Raw genomic sequence first — 8636 nt, 5'->3', positions numbered from 1 at the left:
ACAAATGCAAGATATAAAATATTAATAGAATAAACTATGTCAAAAGCAGGTAAAACAACCCTTATGCAAATGGCAATGTATCACTCTGAGAACAATAAAGATGGCTGGCTAGTGGCACAGTTTCTCTGGTAGATAGAGGATCCACATCATCAAAGTTAATACAACTAAAACCTTATCAAAAGATACATACAGGCCGATACAGTACAGCGCGCTCCAATGGAGCGCACTGTTAGCTGCTATTGGACGCGCGTTTTCCCTTACCCCTTATTCAGTAAGGGGAGGAAAACGAGCGTCCAACCCGTGGCACCTAATAGCACCCTCAACATGCAAATGCACATTTTACTTTCAGAAATTAGCGCCGACCCAAAGGTCGGCGCTAATTTCTTCCAGCACCGGGAAAGTGCACAGAAAAAGGTCCCGAAGAGTAAAAAAAGTAAAAAAAAAAAATTTGAATTCGGCCCTCGGCTGTCGGGCTGAAAACCGGACGCTCAATTTTGCCGGCGTCCGGTTTCCGAGCCCGTAGCTGTCAGCGGGCTCGAGAACCGACGCCGGCAAAATTGAGCGTCGGCTGTCAAACCCGCTGACAGCCGCCGCCTCCTTTTCCCCGTTTCTACCGCGCCACCTAATTTGAATACTGCATCGCGCGCACTGACGAGGGGCCGGTGCGCGCGCCGGGAGAGCGGGCGTTCGTCTGCCAGTAATGAAAACGGCTGCCGAGTCGGCGGCCATTTTATTACTGGCAGACGGCTGGTTATGAAAACCAAGGCCGAGTTTACCGGCGTCAGCCTTCATAACGTGCAGCCATGGCAACCCCCTAATTTCCATATTGCATGGCGCCCCCCTTGCGGGCACCAAACGTGCTTTAAAAAAGCAGGCGCTGAAAAGTCAGCGCACATAATTGCATCGGCCCCATAGTTACTGGCATATTTATTTATTTATTTGTTTTTCTGTAACCGATGTTCATCGGACATATCGCACCGGTTTACAGTGTAACAGAGGAGTCTGTTAGCGTAGACATCTTGTTTTACAATGGAACATTGCGACATTTAAGATTAAACATTTTTAACATTTTACATTGAACTTTGTACCATGTTGTACTGAACTTTAAATCATTTTGTATTGAGACTTTACGGCATTTTGTGTTGAGTCTTTGTGGTAGGGGTCGTAGAAGGTCTGTAGGGAGTCATTATGAAGCATTTTAGAGGAAGAGAGTATCGTTGAGACTTTGCATCCAGTGTAATGGGAGAGCTTAGGTTTTCGCACTGCAGGTTTCCACATGCACAGACACCCACCCTTCCCCTTTTCCTGTTAACTCACCATTTCTTGAAAGCCTTTCTTTTTCTTCCCAAACATGATGTCAGCAGTTTTTGTTCTTTCGGTCCTATTTGCCTTTGATAATCAATAAGATAAGGGCAATGATCTTGGCTGGTTTCTGTTTGTTTTCTTCAGGGTAGCTTAACCTTCATCAGGAACTGTTCTCTGTGTTTTGCCCTACAGGAATCCTGAGTTCCAGCCAGGAACTGCTCCCTAGGGTGGGATCCCATCAAAAACAGTGTTTCCAGGGCCAGGAAGGGGAGCCTCAGCTCTTCTGCTGATCAGCTTCACTGTGGTCTTGTATTGGGGTCTGGGAGAGTAGGTTGGGGGCTTAAACCAACAGGAAAACCTCAGCCATTCTGAACGAAAGCCCTCTGGTCTCTCATCTTCAGACCCAAACCATAAACAGAAGAAGACAGGATTAAGGCAGGTTCCAAATGAACCGGAAGCTCCACAGCTAAAAAATGCATAGCCCGACCTCGTGCTCTAGCATAAAAAGGGTGCAGAGATTCATGTCCGTTGAGAAGGGGAGCGGGAAGAGCAATCTCCAAGACCCTTAGATGGAAAATAACTGCCTTTTAAGTTTGGTCGATCACACGGATAAAACACTGAATTCTTGTAACCTTTACTCCAAGCCTTCTATTTTTGTATTTATGCTTGGAATAGGCGTCCTGAGCTGGTGCGTCAGGCTCCCTCCCTTACCTTATTTAAATCAGTCTAAAAACCCATCTTTGAGATTGCTTTTGAATCTGAATCCCTGATTGTCCTGCTTACAGCCTCATTCATTTTTAACCATTTTCTTAATAAATGAAATTCCCAAAGTCTTTATTGCCCTGTACGCCTCGATTAGATTATAAGTTCCACTTAGAAGGGACTATCTCCTAGGTATTTTCTTTACAGTACTATGTACATTGAGTAGCGTTATAGAAGTGATAAAGTAGTAATATACTCCTGGGGAATTCACACAAAAATGTAAAATTCTGCATACTTAATACTTGCCAAAATAATGAATTTAAAATGTAATGCAGAAAGTTATAATTCAAAGATGCAGTGTTTTAAATATTTTGAGCAGAATTCCCCTAAAAGTATAATGTAAGCGTGCCCCTTCTTCCTCCCTCCTTACTTCCCTGGCCAGACCCCTTTCAATCTGCCCTCACAGGCTCCAACTCCACTATGTCACCGATTCCCCTCCAAGCTCAACCCCTTTCACTCTATCTCCATCCCCTAGCCCTCCACTCCCAGAGCTTGACCCCCCCTCTCATACAGCCCCTCACACAAGCTCCTTCTCTCTCTCTTTGCACACACACGCATGTACCCACCCTCACGCAAGCTCCCTCTGTCCCTCTCACAAACACACTCACACACAGGCTCCCTCTCTCTCTTGCACATATAAATCTCCTCCTCACCCAGGCTCCTTCTGTCTCTCACGCACACACAAACCCATTCTCAGGCTCCCTCTCTCTTTCGCACATATTCACCCTCCCTCTCTTGTACACACAATCACCCACCCTTCTCTTCCTCACAACACTCTCCCTCCGTCCCTCTCACATATACACACAAACTCCCTCTCTCTCTCATGCACATATGCATGCACCCTCCCTCTCTCACACATACATACCCTCCCTTTCTTGTACACACTTACCCACCTTCACATAGGCTACCTCTCTTTTACACACACACACACACACCTGCACACATAAACATGCAGCCTCCCGCACACACGCATAAGGACACACCCAATCCCTCTCTCACACATACAGGCTCCTAATCTCTCACTCACATATACACTCACTCTCTCTCTCACTCTCTGGAACACATGCTCACCCTCACATGCACAGTGCCATACTTCTCTCTCACACAGGCTTTCTTGCTTCTTCTATCATCTTTTTACGTGAGCAGGATGGGCATTGCTATTGTCCACTGGCCTTCCTCGTCTTCTACCACGAGTGGGTGGGCATCGCTCATGGCCTGCAGGCCTTTTTCCAAATTCTGTGCAAAAAATACAGATTCTGCACAGAATTCCCCCAAGAGTAGTAATAGTAGTATAAATGTATTGGATAAGTATTTACAATAGTTTGTATAGTTCTGCTTCTTTATGCTAGAGAGACATATTCTAAATTAACTATTTAGAAATGTACCGCGGCAGAAATTACTTGAACAGGAAAGTCCAAAATAATTTCTTCTTACATTTTCTTTATTAACGCTATAATTCACAATGCACAGAAAACTTTGTCATAGAAATTAAAAAAGAGTCAAGGAAACAATAACAATATCAGGCAACAGATTATAATGAATAATCATAATCTCCTGTACCCATTAGTCCACAATTTAGAAGGTGGAGGAAAGAGCAGTAATTATAGGAAAATAAAGAAGAAGAAACATATAAGAAAATGGATTCAGCCTGATAATCTTGAAATGAATCAGTTAAAAACTGGCCTTCTTGGGCACTGGCGTAGAATTAGTGAATGTAAGTCTTTTAACTGAAGTGGGGCAAAGAAACCATGGTTTGTACCGCTATTATATTATCACACGTTTACAAGGAGAACACAAAATCAGAACAAGCTCCAAGAGCACGAGCTTCTAGTCATATTGCCAAAAATAATCTTTTCTCGTGCATACCTTTCACTAAATACAGATAAATCCAGGCTCTTTGCCCCAGAAATATAACATTGACTTTATAGAAGTGTAGGTGCATAACCGTACTTAAATCTGTTCAAAAACGAAGAAAACTAATCGGGTGACTCTATCCTGATCTTCTCAGCTTGACCATTCTAAAAAAAGCTGTCAGGACTGACCATTATGAGCTGAGCCACCTCCTGATCACACTTTGCTTTCTTTTTATGACTTCCAGCCAGAAGAAAATAGATCTCATAAAAAGGGGAGCTCGCATCATCAGAAATAGGCATTGACAAGGTTCTTTTAAAATGTTCTCAAGGCGCCATCCAAGATGAACAATTGGAGATTCAAGTGTCCAATATGATTTTCTCTATGTTCCAGTTTCCAATGTACAATCTGTTTGTCCTGGATAGCAGCGGCATTCAGAGATTTTACCTCCTCGATATCTTTTTCCCAAGGCCTAATTCTTCCAAGTAGAAAGGAGACTTGGGAATGAGGGGACATGGGATGAGGGTGAAAGGGGGTAGTCTCAGGTAGATGCATGGAACAGCTTCTCAGTGTAGGTGGTATAAACAAGGACAGGATCTGAATGCAAGAAAGCCTGGGACAAGCCCAGAGGCTCTCTGAGGGAGTGATAGGGATTGTACAGCTGAGCAGTTGTGTGATTGGGCAAACTAGATAGAGCGTATAGTTTTTTAGCTGATATCATGTTTCTATGTAACTATGTTCCTATGCTCTTTGGAAAAAGACTCATGACTATGGGCCAATATTTCCACATAAAGGACTAACTTCTGAAGAATGCTTCTAGCCGCAGCCAGACCCATCCACAGGGCATCTAGAAAGACCACCGGGGGCTTTACAAGCAAAGCATGGAACTCACTTGTTACTATCACTGATACAAGCCAGGGAAGCCTCACCTAATGTTTCTCTTTGAGGCTCATGATCTCATCCAACAATTGGTCTTGTTGCTCCTCCTCCACTTGCCCATTTCTACCTGCTCCCCAGATCCATACTTTTTCCCTTTGCAGTCACACTTACTGTTGACCAAAGGGAACATGGAGATGCAGCTCCCTCAGTGTCTTCAGTGTTAACATTATCAGTCTACAACAATTCCTCTGCTAGACACAAGCTTCCTTCACACACACACACACTGCCCCGGCACAGGACATGTACGGCGCAGGCAGCAGCAGAACAAGCTTCCCTCACACACACACACACACACACACACACACACACTGCCCCGGCACAGGACATGTACGGCGCAGGCAGCAGCAGAACAAGCTTCCCTCACACACACACACACTGCCCCGGCACAGGACATGTATGGCGCAGGCAGCAGCAGAACAAGCTTCCTTTACATGCTGTGCCACTCAGGGCAAATTCTCACCCCCTGACATCAGAGAGAGTGCATTACTTCCTCAAAACTGGGAAATGGCATGGGGGGCTCTGACTAATTCTGCACGGGCCACTGAAGGCTTCCAGGCTGCCACTGTATTTTGGGAAGGTCCTTTCATTGCCCAACACTTAATGGTCTCAGGAAGTTCAGAGCAGTATCAGTTATTGACATCGGTGATGTAAATTGTCCCAAACTGTTGAGAAATCAGGAGCTTGGCGAGTTTCCAAGAGACGGTGAGAGCAGGAGCAAGAAGTGGAAAGCAATGTTTACGAGAGCTGAACCTGTGCTTACTGTGAGGGATATAAAAAGCAGAACTGGCGGGGAACAGGAGCAGATCTGCAGCTCGAGAGACAGCAAGAAACATTCAGCATGAAGGCCACCATTGCCCTGCTCTTCCTGGGGTGCTTCCTTCTCTCTGGTGAGTAAAATGTGTTCCAACAAGGTTTGAACATTCAATCATGAGAAGAAGAGAGGAAGACAAGCTAGAAATACATCCTCAATGGAAATAAAGTTTTAATTCAATTTAATTTAAAATATCCTTGACTTGCCTACCTACACAACTTAAAATAAAAAAAAACAACATAAAATCAAAGCATACCGTTTCTTCATGAGTAAATACACTGGCCTAATAGACAACTCAGATTTGCATTTATCACTTGTACATTTTATTTATTTATTTATTTATTTATTTATTTTGTATACCGACATTCGATCGAGATATCACAGCGGTTTCCAGGTAACAGGTTGAATAGGGCGAGATCTGCCCTATTTTACATTTAACAAGATAACAATTGATTAAACTATTGAAGTAAAAAACATTGTAACATATGAATACAAATGAATGGGAGTATAATTTGTAGCATCTATCCTATATACAATATATACAGTTTGAATTGGTTACGATTACGATTAGTTCTGGTGGGAATAGGGGGGGAAAAGGAGGGGGTGGTTGTGAGGGGGGTGATATGCGGTAGTGCATGTAAGGGTCAAGTGGGCAGGTTTTCAAGAACATGCAGTCTTCAACTGGGTTGGGAATCCGGAGGGAAGGCTTTCAAGAACAGCCATGTTTTTAGCTGTTTTTTGAAGACTTGTGGTGAGGGTTCGTGTCTGAGATGAGTGGGGAGGGAGTTCCATAGGGTAGGGCCAGCTATTGTAATGGCTCGTTTGCGTGTTGCATTGAGGTGAGCATTTTTGAGATTTGGGATGGAGAGGAGACCTGTGTTGGAGGATCTGAGGTTCCTTTGTGTGGTGTATGGTTGGATAGTGTTGTTTAGACAGACCATTTTGCTATTGTTTATTTTTTTGTGTATAAGGGTGAGGGTTTTATACTGTATTCTTTGTGTGATGGGCAGCCAGTGGAGGTCTTTGAGAGTGGATGTGATGTGGGAGGATTTTCTGTGGTTGGTGATAATTCTGGAGGCAGCATTTTGTAGGACTTGGAGGGGTTTGATGTGGATTTCTGGCCAAAACATCACTAGCACCGTAAATGTCATTCCAGTTATTGTGTGCACTCTACAAAAGCCTCAGCAAACAGATGGGCTTTCACATTTTTTCTGAAGGATTTCCGATCAGTTATGGCCCTCGGTTTCTCTGGAAGGGAAGTCCACAAGTCAGGACCTGCCAGAGAGAAAGATCACTCCCTTGTTTCACACAGACGCAGCATCTGTACGGACGGCCCTTCCAGGAAGATCTTATCATGCGAACGCAGCATTTGCCTAGGCACATAGATTTTCAGCAAAGCACTGTTCAAACACCGTTCAAACACCGCTAAGAGTTCAAAGCGTGTTACAGGGAGATCAGAAAAGAAATGTATCAATCCAACAGTGAATTACAATAATCAGTTCAATAGCAGATAATAAATATAGCAAAACTTTGATGGACAAGAATGGGCATGGGAGATAATACTATTACGTACAGTAAGGAGGTTTTGCACAGATATAATTGACTATTGGCCAGTGAGAATGCCGTTCGGTGGAACGGAGGGGGGTGAGCCTAGTTCTGGCCCATGAGCAGTATTTGTGGGTCCTGTGAGCTAGTGGATCTCATCAGAAGTTCAGGGGGCAGGCTGTGAGCCATAAGCCACAGGCCTTGATCACTATTGCACAGGTCGGCCCACTAAAGAGGTGGCTGGAAGGAAGTGGATTTTGCGCATCCTTGATGAGCCTTGAATCTAGGTTGAAATCCAGGCTCTTAATAGAATAGGAAATCCATGCAGATTATAAAGCACAGAGGTAATGTGAGCAAACGTAATACACACAGATGGTGTTTCTACTTCTTTACCCCTGGGTTTCCCAACAGGTCCCAAGTGCAAAGCACACCCACAAAATTTGTATTTGCCCATCAACAACCATGGGGCAAGCAATGCGGACATGGAGAGGATGCATAATGTGAAAAGATGAGCTAGGAAAACACGAGAGATGTGCATCGTTTTTTGTGTTCGTGTCGTTCTTCGCTTTTCAGCCGCCATGGAAAATATCATTTTTTTTCGGTTCAGGTCTTTTTTTTCCGTGAAAAATCGATTTTTAGTTAGTGCGCGCTAACAAAAAAGCGGCAGGAACACTTGCCAGATAAGTAGAGACTTATCCAGTTAAGTGGCAGAGGCGGCTAACTACAACTGTGGCTAGCTGCCATGATCTACATTAGCCTGACCGGGAAGCTCCCCCCACCGTCCCGGTCTAAAATGTGCATTTAGTCTGTGCAGTTGCTGTTTTAAACTCCTGATGCATTTGCACAATTTCTTTTTAACTCTCAGATTATTGCATCGGCATGTCAGTTAATGTGCTGTTTTAAAAGCCCAATGCATTTGCACAATTTCTTTTTATTTTTTTATTTTATTTTTATGCATTTTACAAAATTACAAGATATCATCTTGAAAGAAAAATACAGAGAATACATTATCCAATGTCATTTAACATATTTCTAACCATCACTCTTCTTATTTTCTCATTTATTTAAAGGCCACAATATAGGGGGGAGGATGTACTCAACCTAAAGAAAATTACAACATCAAAAAATTCTCAGCAGCTCACAGAGCCTCATTACTTTATGAGGAACCTGGGTCAGCAGAGATCACAGGAGACTTCCCTATCAGAAATTGGGTCAGTTGGGGGTGGGGTCATAGAAAATATCCGTATTATTCCCATGTTTTGTCATGCATTTACAAGGGAATTTAAGGTAAAATACCCCACCAATCTGTAAGACCTGATGTCTCAAGAGCAGAAAGGTTCGAATGCTAGGGTTACTATTAACGTTGCTGGTTCCACAAGTTCAGTGTCTGAAGTCTCTAGAATTGCAGAAATATTCATTAAAG

The sequence above is a fragment of the Rhinatrema bivittatum genome, chromosome 13 (assembly GCF_901001135.1).
Source record: "Rhinatrema bivittatum chromosome 13, aRhiBiv1.1, whole genome shotgun sequence".
NCBI classification, from domain to species: Eukaryota; Metazoa; Chordata; class Amphibia; order Gymnophiona; family Rhinatrematidae; genus Rhinatrema; species Rhinatrema bivittatum.
Note: the sequence above shows the minus strand (reverse complement) of the source record.